This window comes from Myodes glareolus, chromosome 9 (assembly GCF_982192425.1).
Source record: "Myodes glareolus chromosome 9, mMyoGla1.1, whole genome shotgun sequence".
In the NCBI taxonomy this organism is placed as follows: domain Eukaryota; kingdom Metazoa; phylum Chordata; class Mammalia; order Rodentia; family Cricetidae; genus Myodes; species Myodes glareolus.
This window is the reverse complement of record NC_142034.1, coordinates 87,751,415-87,767,736: the sequence shown is the minus strand read 5'-3', so window position 1 is coordinate 87,767,736 and position 16,322 is coordinate 87,751,415. Positions and strand designations below refer to the sequence as shown.

The 16,322-nt window shown below is 43.2% G+C and overlaps 1 protein-coding gene across 4 annotated transcripts in view; it reads right to left on the bottom strand.

The window, feature by feature from the left end:
• Tenm2 (teneurin transmembrane protein 2) overlaps positions 1-16,322 on the bottom strand; it is a 1,241,175-nt gene that overhangs the window by 247,832 nt on the left and 977,021 nt on the right. The gene's annotated exons all lie outside the window — the stretch shown is intronic.

Here is a 16,322-nt window from a genome sequence, read left to right as displayed (position 1 = left end):
CCTTTTAGAGTTTAGTTTTAGCTCAGCTCTGCCCTTCTTTTTCTCTATAGACATTCATACAAAATCCAAAGTGAATGCCTCAGAAGGGGTCTTGATGGGTTTTATTGGATCAAAGGGCTCTCTCATAATAAAGAAACCGCACTGAGATTTACCGAGTGCATTAAAAAAGAATGGCTCCCAGCCAGCCCTGGTAGAATTACATAGCAGTAAAAAATGCTTTGGCCAACCATGCTTTCAGAAAAGTGAGTGGTGATTTAAAGATTGTGTGTTAATTTTTAATTTTTCAGTTCTCTTTTTTGACAATAGTAATAACAATAATGATTTTAAAACACCCTGAAAGATGTATTAGAAAACCCTCTCTTCTTCAGCTTCCTAGTCAACACAAGACACATTGTATTCTAACTCAGATTTTCCTTATGAAACTCAATGCTTGCAGTTTCCTCTCTTACCAGGGGCATCACCCTACCCACCCACTGATTACTGCCAAAACCTTAGGAGACATCTCCCTACTACCCCTCCCCTTCCCCAATCTATCCTGAATCCTCAATCAATTAGTAAATAAATATTTATGGAGCATCTAGCAGGTAATTGACATGAAATCATGCCATAATTTTATCACATTACACTCTCACTTAGGAACTTAGAGTACCTCCCTATTGCCAAATTAATCAAATTAAACCTCCTGCCAGATTTGAAGACCATCAATCATCCGGTGGTGTTCTGTCTCCACTACCATCAACTGGTCATAGTAGTGTCCCATGGCTCTGCTCCTTCCTGCCGCTCCCTCATTCCCTACTAATTCCTGCCTCTCACCTTCCCCGTTGCTCTTTTGGCTGCCTGGAGGGCTTCCTGGCTCACTCCTGCTTCCATTTTTACCCATACTTGCCAGGACCGAGCCAGTCTGTGATCTCCTCAACTACAGGGAATTTCCCCTTTGCTGGATTCTAATAGCCCCACCCCCAAGGTCCAGTTTAACATCTCTCTGCGTGTTTTCCCTCTAATGAGATGGGAGGGAAAAGCAAAAAAATTTTTTTGCTTTCCCTCTAAGCAAAAAAATAATTTTTAAAAAATCAATATCTACTTTAAACTTTGCATAGAATAACTGAAAATCATAACACTATCATTAGAGCTGTTATCTCCTATTCCTTCTCATTATGTAAAACAAAACCTAGGAATTTTAATCTCCTTTCCACGAGCACTCAGTTAACTGGTTGAGATTGGACCTTCCTTGTGCAAACGCTGGTTTTCTTCACCGGAGGATCCCATGCCCAGATGGGCCTCATAGTGAGAACTGGGAAGGAGATGACTCAGGTTTCCTGATCCAGGTAAACAATGGTCCTTGGTGGCTGAAGTTTAAGTGAGTCATTGTTTGAGTCCAGAAAGAAATTTTATATTGGTGTGTGAAAAAGAAAACCTCTCTGATGTGGCTAATCCACCCTTTTAACCATAGGTGTCGTGTCCCTAAACCCTTCTGAAATCCCAGCTGGCACTGATCTTAGGGGACTGTATAGTCTCTTTGGTCACCAGGAGGTAAGATGGCTTGCACAGTTTCCCCAGGACTCATGCCAGTTCTGAGAAGACTTGAAGCCTGGGCGGAGGGGAAAAGATGCATTTTCAGATACTGAACTGGGAAAAGCTCAGGTGGAAAGTCGAGTTTTGCTTGAAACTCAAAGCAAAAACGTCCTGTGATATTTAAGACTTCCCTTTGAATGTGCCTGTGAGCCAGAGCGGGCAAACCCACGACAGCGCTAAGCTGTAGCCCCGACCATTCTGTTGTCTGGCTCACTGATTTGCTCACAAATTTCAGTAGGCACCCAGGTGGAACCAGCTCAGATTGCAGCTCATTAGCGCAGCCGAATAGGAGTTTAAGGGGAAGTGTGTGGTAAACAAAGGTAATCCCGATTTAAGCAGGAGAAAGCGACCTTTCTCTCCTCCCTAAAACAAATGGCTGTTCTTGTGCGGCACGTTACCCGTTTTACTATTACTGGTTAATACGACCGTAGGCAGAAGATGCAGCTGAGGCCCCGCTGAACAGGCTCCACAGTCAGGCTGAACATAATCCCTCATGTAATGAAAAACCTATTTCTATTTCTGAGCCCTCACCACTCTTCATACTGAAGAGCCTTGTGCCTGTCACACATTTATTGAAGCTTATTACTCATCTAGGCAGCAGGGCCCAGTTAGTATTTGGAATTATATTTTAAATCACAATTTTTCTATTATTTATTTTAGGATTCCAAGGCTGCGGTGAAAGCATGTCAGTGTTATTCTTTATGCGCATTCAAAGGCATTAAAGCCCCAAGTCAAAATTCTTCGCTACCTGAAGAATCTTTAGGCACAAGTGGAAACCCTTCCATCAAGACACCATGGCGACCCTCCCTCCCACAGATACTTCTGTGATTATACAGTTCAGGGTGGCGATTGGGAGGGTCCGGATCAGAATCTCAGTAATCCTTGCTGGCCATGGGCTTTAACCATCCCCAAATCATGATATATACTTTTTTTTAACTTTTATTTTTGTCTTTTGAAGATTAATGGGTAAAATCTTTTAGAATGCCAAAGACAGGACTGCAAACAGATGAACTAAAACCATGGCCTCATCTTCCAGAAGAAAAGTAAGAGCTGGTGCAATCTCAGTCAAAGGATTTTCTGAACTGACCACAAAGTAACCTTCCCTTTATCCTGAGGCTGGGGGTGAGCATGTGTTTCTTTTTTGTTCTAGAGAAGCCAGTGGAAATTATTCCTTTCCCAGTCAATCACTTGGTTCTTTCTGCTTGTCTATTTTTAGGGAAAAATATGTATGCACACACATATTTATATGCAATCATGTTAGTATATGTACATATATATGCATCTGTGAATATACATTCATACCCTACAAACATATATTACTCAGGTATATCACATACACACATGTACATACACACATACATACAAGCATGCAGTGCACAGATATTTGCATACACACACATGCACACACACGCACACACTACACACAGGCACTCATGAATGCACCCCCTCCCCTTTCTGACTACATATAGGATGCTCCCTCAGATCACTTTTCTCTCCTGTATCCTACTTTTTTTTTGCCATACTTTCTTTTCATTTACATCCAAAATATTCTCTGACATTAGGGTCTGTCCCCGCCTTTGCCCATCACTAGACCGAATTTTGGGCCCAAATTTGACAGAACTGCTTACAGAAGACAAGAACCCTTTCCACACTACTTCAACTCACACCTAATATCTTTTCCTCCCCGTCTGTCTCTACAGCTTTACCCACAGACTCCCACACAGGTTCTTCCAGCAGAATGCATGTTGTATAATATCCTTCTTGGTGCGTGAGGTTTGAAATGTGGGATGACAAAGGCTTAGAGCCAGTTCCATCCCCTATGGGACTGTGGGTCCCTCCTCAGTTGGTAGTTTTTTTGTTTTTGTTTTGTTTTGCTTGGATAATCTTGTTTTGTGGGCGTCACAGGCAACGTAAAATTTGAGGGGATAGTGGGGTGGTGGGCAGTGTGTGACAAAGAAATCATTCCACAGGTGTGGGCAAAATTATCAAGGGCTCTTAAGTGTGTCTGACTTCCACGTGATGTCAGGTTTTTATTTATTTATTTTTTTCCTTCATGCTGTGACAGAGTTCTCCCTTGGCAGGGCACACACAGCTTGTTTAATAAATCTCATAGTCACAAAAACACAACAGACAATTTCTCTTCCTTCGAGGTAAATCTAATCTCAGGGCTTCCTTTGGTCCCACTCCCCCATTTTCGCTCTGACATTAAAACAAGCCATCAGTATTTCATTACACGCCAGTTCTCATCTCTGTGTGGTCAGCTGACCTTTCCAGGATGCTTAATTCCTGTCAGTTTTGAAGAGAAGAATAAAACACCATGCAATCAGCAGTCACATCCTCACAAAAGAAATGAAGACATTTCTTCCAAGACAGGGTCAGGACCGGAAGGCTGTAGGCGGTACCCTTACCCTGTGACTTTAGGAATAAAGAACTTGAGGAGGGGGAGAAGGGGGTGGGGGTTGAAGCTGGAGGCTAAGAGAAAGCCATGGCTCAATAGACCAATACGTTTTTTAAAAAAGACTAAAGTAAAATTAACTGCATTGTTATTTATTATTAAGTATATTACATTTAAAAATTGATCTTGACGGAATGGATAAAGGTGGATTCTTCTTGAGAATGGTTAATGGCACAACGTTTGGGACTGGGGAGGGGGTAGAAGTGACTCTATCTGTTCAAATGTAAGCAAACACCAAGAAGGAGTGAACCCACTCAAGCAGTTCAGAAGGCTGCTCTCCCAAAGCTGCACCAAATTCACCAGTCAATGGTTTCATCAACACTGTACAAGTGGAGGGGACGGAGGGAAGGGAGAGGAGGAGAGAGACATGGATAATGGGAACCAAAATAGTTTGGAGAAGTCGCAGTGTTTCATGGCACAGTGAGGTGACTGTAACTCATAATTTATAGTACACTTCATAAAGAGTCAGAAAAGAGGTGTTTGAGGGCCCCCAGCGTTCCCATAAAGGAATGACAGATGTTTAACGATGGAAATGCTAACTATGATTGGATAATTTTTTTTACTGCATACATTGAATTATCGCCACATACCTTAAACTTGTACAACTCTTATGTATCCACTAACATATTTTCTAAACCCACACGAATTAACCTATGTTTCTGACAAAAACATCGAGGGCAGGGTTTTCCAGAGCAGTGGTGGGGGCCTGTGTTGGTGTGAGCCTGCGAACCTGGGCCAGATAAAGACAATGATCCTCCTTCCTTTTTCTGTTATGGTCCCTGACCTCTTGGTCTGTCATGACCAAGGAGTGAGATGCTGACAGTGTGATCCAGTTAGGATTAAAAGACTTGGTTAAACGATAGCAGTTTGTACATCCACTACATTGCGTTGGGAGGTTGTGTTGTAGGGCGACCTCAAAAGAGTCTAGAAGACATTCTTTTAATGCCAAGAAGATAAATAAAGTGAGGCAAAGAAAGGACCTGGTCTAAACCAGCTCTCCTCCTGTTCATGTTGATTTTGAATAGGATTGAAGATACTTGAGAATATCTTTCCCTGATTACAAAGTAAACACACTTACTCTCTGGCTTCAAGGGTCATTCAGAGACAACTGATTTGAAGGTGAACATGACTTGGAAACCCCAACTGTCGATGTTCCCCTGGGGAGCAACAACCACATTCACTCTTTCTTTCTCTGACATCATTCTCAGTAGCAAGGGCTATAACTGAATTACATAGATATCAATTAGACACAACGGAAGATAAACCACCCTCCGTGCAAAACGATTTTGCGGGATGAGTTATTTTTTAGAGGTCCCCTTCATAATCCATTTGAAATAGAGATTGATGCTCAGCATTAGATGCATTACTCTCATCTATTAGGCAAGAGCCTGCTGTGTCTATAAACTCAATTTCCTTTATCATGGTAGCTTTCTGGCTTATTTGGATAAATGTTGAGCTGTCCACTACTGTTTATCTTAGCAGTTCATGAGGGAACCCAAAGCTTAATGATATAAGATGAGGGGGTAAAACATCACCTCCGTTCTCAATGACTGCTTTTCTTCTCAGTATGCTGGTTGGGTGACTGCTTCAAGGCATTGTGTAGAATATTATGCTGGGAGCCAGTCTCCCTATACTCTTCTAGTTTCTTCATACTTTATCCTCCTTGATATAGAGTTTCATCGTCTGTATTGTGACTTAATGCTTCCAATGAACTCTATTCAGAGTCTGCATTTTTCTTCGGTTTTTTAAAGTTCTTTTTAGATAGAAATTCTTTTTTTTTTTTTGATGCCTGACTTTTCATTTCAGTCTTGCCAAGAAGTGTCAGATAATCAGGGGCCAGATTTGTTTGTTGGTTTGTTTAGAAGCTTTAAATTTTTAATTTTTAAAATTTGGGAGGGAGGGAGGGAGGGAGATGACAACGTCTCCATTTGAGAATTGACAGGAGGTGAACAGATAGAAATGCCCCCACTCCCTCTCTGTACAGTGATTAGTCCAGTCCACGTTTCGCGGAAAGAGAAAGGATGACGCTGGACCATTGACTCATGCCAATAAGTTAATAAAAAGCTTTTTAGCATAACTTTTGTCCCTGATGGTCCTGAGAAGTAGGATGTGCATGCCTTTTATCACTGTTATGTGCCTGATTAACATTAGACTTCCAGTCACTGATGCAAAACACAACTTACTCCAGGCCCTTTGAACCTTCCTATTATTAACTGAACACTTTTATGGGGTTGCTTATTAGACTCTAGGTGTAGGGAAAAAAGTCAAGTAAAATGTGCTTGATGCTGGGATTCGCTAACAGATTCCAGTATGCCATGTAACCAGCCAATCGCTTGGCGAAATAAAAGTCCATACTAAATAGGAAGGCACCAACTCACATACGTAAGTCTATGGATGCACACTTAAAAATTTTAAATTGATTAACATAAATTAGTAATACATAAAATTAGCATACAACACTACAAGATTTCCTCTCTGTTGGGAAGAGAGTAACCCCACAATTCTCTTGAGATTCAAGAAGTCTATAAGTCTTGTTATTAAAAGAAAATTTAAATACACATACTCTAAATTTAGCTAATGCCCCAGAAGTCTATGGTGATAAAATTTGAAACGTAAAATAGTCTTAAAATCAGTTTGAAAAAAAATGTATCTAATTCCAAGGCACCTCACACTTCCCAGAAGGATGTCATCGTATTTATTGTGGCCCGAAGAACTGAATGCATTGGACAGGCTGCCACTTCCTTCTCTCCAGGGAGCAGAAGCTGGTCTAATCTAAACTTCATTAAGGTGACTTGAAAGCGCCCATGGTGTAATATAAGTCAGCAAACGAAGGGAATTGCATCATGGCTGCACAGGCAAAAGTAAGGTAATATGTCCTTCTTTTCTAAAGATCACAGTCCCCAGGGGAGAGGCAAACGTGTTTGCACAAATCTTCTCACAAATGACCTAACTTGACTGAAAACCCAGCCCAAGGGAAGGGCCTTCCCTAAGAGCTGCGAAGAAAACCATGATGAAAAACACACAAAGATGGGGCAAATCTCGCCCCTCCCTTCTGTCTCCTACCTTTGTTTTTGAGCAGTAAAAATCTTTTGAAATATGCTGCACGTTCCATTTTTTAGAAATTTCTCTCTAAGAGGGAAGAATAGTATTTTTGTTCCTGTCACCCCTCCCATTTTTTTTTTACTACTAATATGTTACCATGTTGTCAGATTTTCTGATGCATTTTGATATTTACTTGAGGCCAAAGAGTTGATGATATAAAAAAATGAAATTAGCAGCCCATGTAATGCACTCGTCTCTTTTTATGGCGGTATTAAATGTAATAATATAGTTGATAGGCTGCTTGTTTCTAATATGGAGGCTCTTAATATGAGATATCAGTCTAAGAAATGATTTGTTTGATAAGAGGACTCAGGCACAATTTCTTTATATTTGTTCATCTCAATCAAAATATGAATTTAGGTAATAGAATTTTCTCTGGCAGACATGAGAAGTCTGGTTTAAGGTGACCTTAAGAGAAATACTTATGTTTTGGGAATTTGCTTTGGGTCAGATCTCTGTCATGTGAGGGAGATTACATAACTAAGCAGGGCATTTCAGTGAACTAAAGATTGTATATGGCTGTGTGCACAGACCCAACTCACCATATAATAGTTCTTTTCTCTATCTGGAGCCTCATCGCGACTGCTTTCCTTTCTCTGCACATCTTCATTTACAGAGCAACAGCAAACAGACTTTCAGATTTATGCCATTATTTGCTTCTTCACCTTGAACTCCTGCTGAATTCTGCTATGCTTTTGTAATGTGAATGCCAAGTGGTGGCTGCCTGCCAGACACAGACACTTCCTAGCTTCATGGAGGCAATGCTCTCCCTTCCAGGGAAGCTCAGACCCCCGTGGGAGGGCTTCAAATACCCAGCCTTCCCAGCATTCAGTTGCCTAAATGCTAAATGCAATCAGGACTGCAGGAACGGCAATCACAATGTCAGGGAACCAGAAAACTTCCACATGACAGGACACGTGAAACCAAGGACTGGGGATTTGGGATACTTGGAAAGGAATTCTCACGGATGATCCAACTCAGATCTAATCCCAAGCAGAACTCATTAATTCAACAAATATTTGATTGCCTTGTACAAGCAAAGCGGTGTTAGTCACTGTTATGGGGCAGAATGGCACCCAAGCCTAGCTTATTCTTACTAGACTTGGCCTTAGAGTGTAAAAACTAATAGAGTCGTCACAGTAACGGCACAGCTGGGTTTCTGTGTCGGCCAGGGCTTCACATCATGAGTATTCTAAGATTTAGATCTTAGTTTTCACTTTAAATTTTTTTTTGGGTGTCTGAAATCAGACTGCTTTTTCTGGCTGATGTTATCTTACAAGTCATTGTGAGCTGTCCATTCACATGGTTGTTAGCAGGTGGTCTGTGTTTCTGTCCTGCCAGACATACAAAATAAAGATGATAAACTCAAAGAAATGGACTCAGTTGAATGGATTTCCTTTTCCCTTAGGGAGGCATGCTATATCTGCATACAGCGGATCATGGACCAGGTTGCTAGAGTGGTTCTGTACATGCTAACCATTTCTATTAATGCTTGGAATTTCCTTAAAATAATTATTTTTTTTATTTGTTTAGATTGTGTGTGTGTGTGTGTGTGTGTGTGTGTATGTGCATGTGTGTGTGTGAGTGTGTGTAGAGCTGCCTGGAGTGTTCAGAAGATACTGGATCTGGAGTACAGGTGTGTTCCTCCCTGACATGGGCGCTGGGAACCAAACTTGTGTCCTATGGAAAAATAGTTCAAGCTCTTAACTCCTGACACATCTCTCCATCTTAGCTTGAAGTCTCTTCATAAATATGAATGATCTCTGTTTCGTTGGAGGAAAAACTAAGGGGCAATGATACTAGAGAGGAGGGGCGTGGCTACAGTCTCATGGCTGCGTGTAGTACAAGGACACGTATCCCAAAGCTGGCCTCTCTGACACACATGTACGGGTTTGTATCTTCTGTTATGTCTCCCGCTATGTGATAACCACAAAGGACAAGAACACCCGCAACGATGGTACAGACAAAATGCTGAAGAAAATAGCGCCTATGGACGATGTGCCCCGTGCCTGGGGAAATGAACAGATTTAAGATCTAGGAGGTGAAGAATTCGAAAGCTGCCTGTGGAATACAGAGCATCTATGGGCCTGGCTGCTCCCATAAAAGCCCAGGGTAGAGAGCTTGCCTAACATGTGTTTGCTCTGTAGAGTCATGGGGAAAAAAAAATTAAAGTCTTTTTGTAAAGCATGAGAATGGTTTGTAGGTTTGATAGCTGGTAGAGTGATAATTGCCTCAGAGACAAAGTCAAGGACAAAGTCAGGGATGATGGGAGGCGAACCAGTTAGCTATTCAACACATCCTTGTGGAGACGAAATCCCGACCCGGCAGGTGAGGCCAGTATTGTTCCCCTGCAATCCTTGTAGTACAGACTTTCAGTTGTATCTGATCCTTCCTGCTTTATTTTGTTTGCTTTTTGATGCAGGATTTCTCTGTGTAACAGCCTTGGCTATCCTGAACTTACTCTGGAGACCAGGATGGCCTTGAACTCACAGAGATACACCTGCTTCTGGCCCTTGTCTCTCGTTTTGCTTGAGTGTGTTATACAAAGACCTGGAGTGGCTTTCTTGCTCTCATTCTTAGCTATTCCATGAAGCACGAAGGACTGTCGCTGGCCTGGCCTTAGGACAGGGATCTTAGGAGCAAAGAAAGGCAGTCTGTCATGTCTACTGACCGTCCAGGAGGGTCTCAGTTCAGGCCTTCCAAACAGCATACAGGTGTCCTTAAAGAAGCCACTCCCTTTTCGAAAGCAGAACTCATTTATGTCCAATGTCAAGCACGAAGTCCAAATGTTACGTGTGGCTGCGGGTGATAGAGGCCTAGCTAATGAATGACTTAATTTTCTTTCTGAAAATTGACAGGGCCTCTGAAATCAGGAGTACGACTATGAAATGACAATCCCCCTTCCACAGACTCGCTGGTGTGCAAGCGCTGACAGGACTTTATTATCCGGTTAAGAGCACATTAGCATATCTATTAGATGAACCCTCTGCTATACAATCGGAACGGATAATGTCTAACTGGGTCCCCTGAGTTATTTGTGGGCAGCTCCTTTTTCTTTTGGACCATCTGGGGACAGGGAGTTAGAGAGAAATGTTCTTTGCTGGACTGCTCGGATTTAATACTTGGCCTTCTGCCATTTGGATAAGAGGAGGCAAACTCGCGACTTGGAAGGTAGGCAGGTGAGGCTTACTCTTTCTCTAGACAGGCCACGAGCAATGAGTCTGAAGGAGAGACCAGCGACTTCTCCCGAACCGCATCCTCCCAGAGAACGCCAGGCGAGCGTCGGGTTTCTCACCATTTGCTGTCATTTTCCTTATGTTTTCCCCTCAAACCTGCTCTACTCTTTGAGACGAGAATACACAAACTAGCAGCCGAGAAAGCGGGATTCATCAGTATGAGTCTCAACACATCAATTTTCAAGTGTAGCAACTTTAAACACATGCTAGGCTTTTAGTTTCCATAGAAAATAATCTCTCATTGTTTTCAAAAGAAACTGAAAGCACCCCAAATTACCACACTTTTAACATCCTGACATGTTGATGGCCCGCGTTCTTCACAGATCAAAGTCAGAGTGGCAGAAGGCAGAGCGCCGAGGAGCTTAAAACACAGTATTTCATATTTAGCAGGAACTACAGCAGTGAACAAGACAAGGTGACTTTCTAATGTCATTCACACACACACATGCACACACACACGCGCACACATGCACACACACATGCGCACACATGTACCTATATTTTGGCAGTAATCTGAAGAGCTAAAGACTAATCTCAGATGACATAACTTCTCCTATCTTTTCCTCTACTGACTTTCCTTCCTGACCACATAAAGCAACTAACTGATGGAAGCCGGAGAGGGGCTATGCATGCTTTGCAATCCACGGATGGTAGTCGGAGTCGTGTCATGAGGACCCGTTGCGTGGACTCTTACTTTAGAATTTCTAGGACATATGGATCTAGCATCAGAACAACATGCTGGAAATGCCTTCCTCCTTGGATGTGGGGAAGTCTTGTCAAAACTTCTCTGCTGTTTATGGAAATGAGATCTAGTCTGGTGTTAACCCGGGTCAAAGAGAAAGTGGTATCATTAAAGGGCCCAATGCTGTTATTCGCCTGTTGGAAAGGCTCAATGAAGAACGTATTGGATATCGATGACGTTTTAAAACAGCCCATGAATTTGCAGAGGAGTGTGTGTGTGGGAGTAACCAAAGGTGGAGGGCAAGGGATTATGGGGCAAAATTGTAGTCAGTTCTCCCTCTATGTTCTTCTCTGTCTGTGGGTGGACGTACTGTTTCAAATGTCTAGTTAGAAACTGTTATTGTAGGATGCAACCTTCTTTTTTCTTTTTCTTCTTTTTTTTTTGTTTTTTTTGAGACAGGGTTTCTCTGTAGCTTTAGAGCCTTTCTTGTAGACCGGGCTGGCCTCGAACTCACAAAGACTCATCTGCCTCTGCTTCCCAAGTGCTGGGATTAAAGGTGTGCGCCACCACTGCCCAGCAGGATGCAACCTTCTGGAGAAATATTTTAAAATGTTGCTTGCTTTCCTTATGTTTTGACTTGAGCCAGGAATCCAGATGTAGTTATTCATTATGAATCAGGATATCTGTGTCCGAGTATGGAAGTCACCTGCTCCATTTATGGCACCTACATGACTGGACTCTTAACCAGTCAGAAAGTTCCACCCTGAAAAGGTATCACTAGAAAATGAGTAGTAAAGACGTCGAGTGTACCAACAAACTATGACCTCTGGGTCAAATCTAGTTTACCACTTATTTGTGTCTGGCACAGGACCTAAGGAGTTGTTTTTCAATAACAATAAAAAATCCAAAGGATGGCATTTTGTAAGCCATGGAAATGGTGTGAAGCTTGGTGTGGTTTGTGGACACACTCCCCAATGACTGTCTGAGTCACAATGACTAAATTCTGCAGAACCCAAAATATTCACCGTCTGTCTCTTCATGGGAACCACATGCTGACCTCCATAACACAAGCCAGGATGATAGCGAAGAAGGCTGGGAGGGGGTGTTACAGTTTCTGCCCATTGTGACGGCTCTAGAAGCACAAAGGCCAACCACTATTCCCTTGAGTAAGGACAGAACTAGGTAAGAGGGGTTGAGACCACCAGAGGAATGACTGGGTTTCATTTACTATTTGAAAAGCTGACTGAATGCAGTTAGTCTGGAGGAGGTGGGCGAAAGACAGGATGCTCTTCAGAAGCCCAAGGATACATGGTTTAGAAAGTTATAAGGCCCCACTGTGGCTGCCATTAGCTAGACACAACTAGACTCAGATCAGTGCTTATCAAAGGATTTCAATATACCAATTTCCTCTTCTATTCCAGAGTATGCCGGTGACTGGGCATTTGTCTTAAGTGTAATAATTATATAATCTTCTATGGAAGTTCTTTTTAACAGGAATGCTTCTAGTTTGAAGGAGGATGGAGGCTCTAACCCGTCCCTGTTCTGTTACACAGGCTAGGAAGATAAAAACATAATGTATTTATATTAAACAGCTGAGAGCTTCTATACCAGTTATAAGATGGAAACTAGAGAATATAGAGGAACTTCTGACATTGTGGGCAATGAAAGCGCCTGAGTTACCCAAGGGAAAAAGCCATCTCCCATGAAAGCAGCTCCCCAGCTTTTCTCAGCCAAGTTCTCTCAACTGGAACTGTTTGGGCCAGGGGCTGAGGGACAAATAGAGTGGTCTCGTGATGATGGGCTGAGTGACGTACAAAGCTGTCTCATTGGTGCGGGAGAACTGTCTGCATTCTGTCAATCATGTTTTAAATAAATGCTGATTGACCAGGCAGGAAGTATAGGTGGGAAAACCAGACAGGAAGTAGAAATGATGCAAGGACAACAGGAGAATTCTGGGAAGGAGGAAGCTGATTCCTCCCACTACTGCCCAGATCACGGAAGCAGCAGGATGTGATCTGCCCTACTGAAAAAGGTACTGAGCCACATGGCTAACATAGATGAGAATAATGGGTTAATATAAACTACAAGAACTAATAAGTAGCCTGAGTTAATGGGCCAATCAGCTTTATAACTTATGGAGATCTATATGTGATTTTCTTTGGGACTTGCTGGCTGTGGGTGACCGGTTTGGACAGAAAACACAAACAAGCAGGCCTCCCTCATGTTACACTCATGATGACTCATGCTGCTTTTCAGAGGACCTTCTTTTGGGTGTTTTTAGGGGAACTTGGTGCAGAGAGGATTTGACAGAAGAACATTCCATGAAAATTCTCTCACCCCAGTTGTATGAGCAAGAACTAGGGCAACCTCTCCTGAGTTGGCGAAGGCCCATATCTTCCCGTTTGCACAAGGGCACATCTAACCGCATGCCTGGATGTATGGAAGAGCTTGCCATGGGGCGAAGCTATTCCAAATTGCTCACTTCTGGAAAGGCTTCTTTCCACGGGTTTGAACATGCAAGAAAGATAATTTGACCTATTTGTCACAATGCCTGGCAGGCCTGAACCCACTGCCTGCCCATAAATGTCCTGGGGCTGACGCTTCAATTTCAGGACCTGTCATGTTCTCGTGGAATAGGGAGTTGTGTGTGAACCAGAATGGACGGAGGTCTTGAATGTGCCAGTCTCTTTAACAGGGGGGCCTGGGATTTTATGTTTCCCTTCTGTCCTTCCCCAATGACTTGTTTTAGGTTGGTGCAATCAATGCCTGTGCCCCTCAACACTCTCCTCTGTGTTTGCAATGCCATGTTTATGCCCCTGCAGCTTTGTAATTAATAATATACTGCTTTTCATCTTCAAAGTGATTTATACACATTAATTAATCCCCACTGTACTTCAGAGATTCTGTCCGTAAATAACTATCGTGCCCTCACACTGTACTTAGGAAGCCAGGGCTCAGAAGGCAAATGGTTCTCCACAGAGGAACGGATTGCTGGGGCCAATGTCAGCACTTAGAGTCCTGGTCCCTCACCGAGTCTGCAGATCTCTGGTCATCTCTGGGGAGGGGCTAAGAGCACCTTGTAGCTCTGCCTCTACTGCTGGGCAAACTGGTCTGTTACATCACTCATTTTGAGTCATGAACTATTTTTCAATACTCCAGGGTCAAAGCATAATCTTACCTAAAGCATACAAAACAGGAAATGATGGATTATAAACCAATAAACCATAGTAAGATGCTCAGGACCAGCTTCCAGTAGCCTCCAGACTGAGGATAAATATGTTTCCTAATCCATCATTTACAAGTTACGCACCTGATTAAAACATTAAACTCTCACTACACGGTTGCCCATTTATGTGATCACCCTTACAGAAAGCTATTATATTTTAACTATCGAGCTCAATAAATCAGGTGCTAGCCATCTATCTCTTCCTTGCAAGGGGAGGTGGAGACACACTGGGGATACCAGTGGCAGAGGCAGGCAGTGCCTCAATTTCTATACCTGGGCTCCCTGTGGTGCCCACTGGCCCCACAGAACATTAAGCCTGAGAAGTGAACACATGGATCCTTTTTGAAGTTTCTGACACACAGCCACATCATGCAAAGACCCTAAGGGCGCATTCAGTTTGCCTCCACCAGGCCTCTGCAACAACTACCTGGGGACTCACATGAAGTTCCCTCTAATAACACAAAGATGCCAATTAGGTGATGGGGTGAGGGTGGTTCAAGTCAATCCACTGCTGTATCCTTCATCAAGAGGTAAGAAGCAGGCCAGACCTCAGGCACCACTGAGAACTGAGGGTCAGCGTGAAAAATCTTTTGGAACACTCCAGACAAACATCACCCCTTTCCTCTCCCTGGGGTGTCAGCGTTCTCAGTTTTCAGAGGTTGTTACTGATAAACACGGCTGTTAAGGAACATATAAATGTCTACTTTCCTATATTAAGGCAAGCATAGTAATACTGTAGAATATACTGTTGTATGTTGTCTTTCAATGATTTATACTAGTCTACCTTGGGCAGGGCCCCACATTTCTAGAGACACACCATTATACTTCTCTGCCATTAGGAAAGTTTAGGTCCAATGCCCTGGGAAGTACTGGTCTATCTCTTCTCTGGCAGACACCATACTAGAGGGATAGGATTAAGACAGTAAAGGAGTCCCACCACTGAGCAAGAAACGAGGGCTGAGGTTGGCAGAAGGAAGGCCAGCTTCGTCAGCACCAGCGCCACCTTGTCTACTTTTCCTAAAGAGGAAGAGTTTTTGCCTGCATGTTTGGAGCTGTTTGGGAGTCAGCCTCTTTTAGCTGGTGTTTTATAGGTTTGCTTTGCCACATGGCACAGCTAACCCGGGGAGATCTGTCATAGCAGCCCGAAAAGCAAGCCAGAACCATCAAATTTTTCAAATAAACTTTAACAAACATCACCATGGCCTCTGCCTGGGCCAGGAGATCTGCCATTGGCAAGCTTAGCTGACAGAGCAGGAGCAATGGGGTACACGAACTGTGAACAGGTTTTGTGTCCAGCCCAGGACGCTCATCTGCATGTGGCGCCCTGCCTCTGAGCTCCCAGCATCTGCTGCTTTGCATAGTTCCATGGTGGTACCACCTGGATGCAAATGGACACCCATGGCACAAGAAGGAAGGGACCCTAAGAGCTTCACCTGCTTGCTACCATTGTGCACACCCTACACTGGAGGGGCACAGCTGCCACAGATGAAAACCCTATTCAGACTCAGTGCCATGCAATGAGATGAGACCTGAGGCCGAGCCGAGGGAAATAAAGGAAGCTGGGCAAGGTCAACTGTGTGTGAGTGATCTGAGTCTAGAGGAAGACCAGGTAGTAGGCCCTGGCCTCTGGATCTCAGTTTAGTTCCGTAACTCTGAAAACCAGCAAGCTAGTTTGGCTTTCTCCCTGGTCAAAATGTTTTGTGCAAAATGACACCTATCCTTGTCTTGAGTTTCTAGCTGAAGGGAACCAGGGATGCATAAATATCAGAGCACTGGTTTGCGTTCAAATTCAGTGATGGAGAAATTTAGGTGATTGCCACGGAAGCAAAGGGTGGATTTGCAGGAAAGATAATTCTCAGCTCCTCTCCAAGAACAGACACAGCCAGAATGCTTAACTTCACCTCTGATAAATGTCAGCTAGAGTCATGACTGGAATGGATTCCAGGAGGGAAAAATCACTCCTATCCATCACTCACGATTATGTTTTTCAAGAGCCAACAGGCAAATTGCACAGACAGCAGAAGGCTTCTAAAGTCACAAGCCCATGGC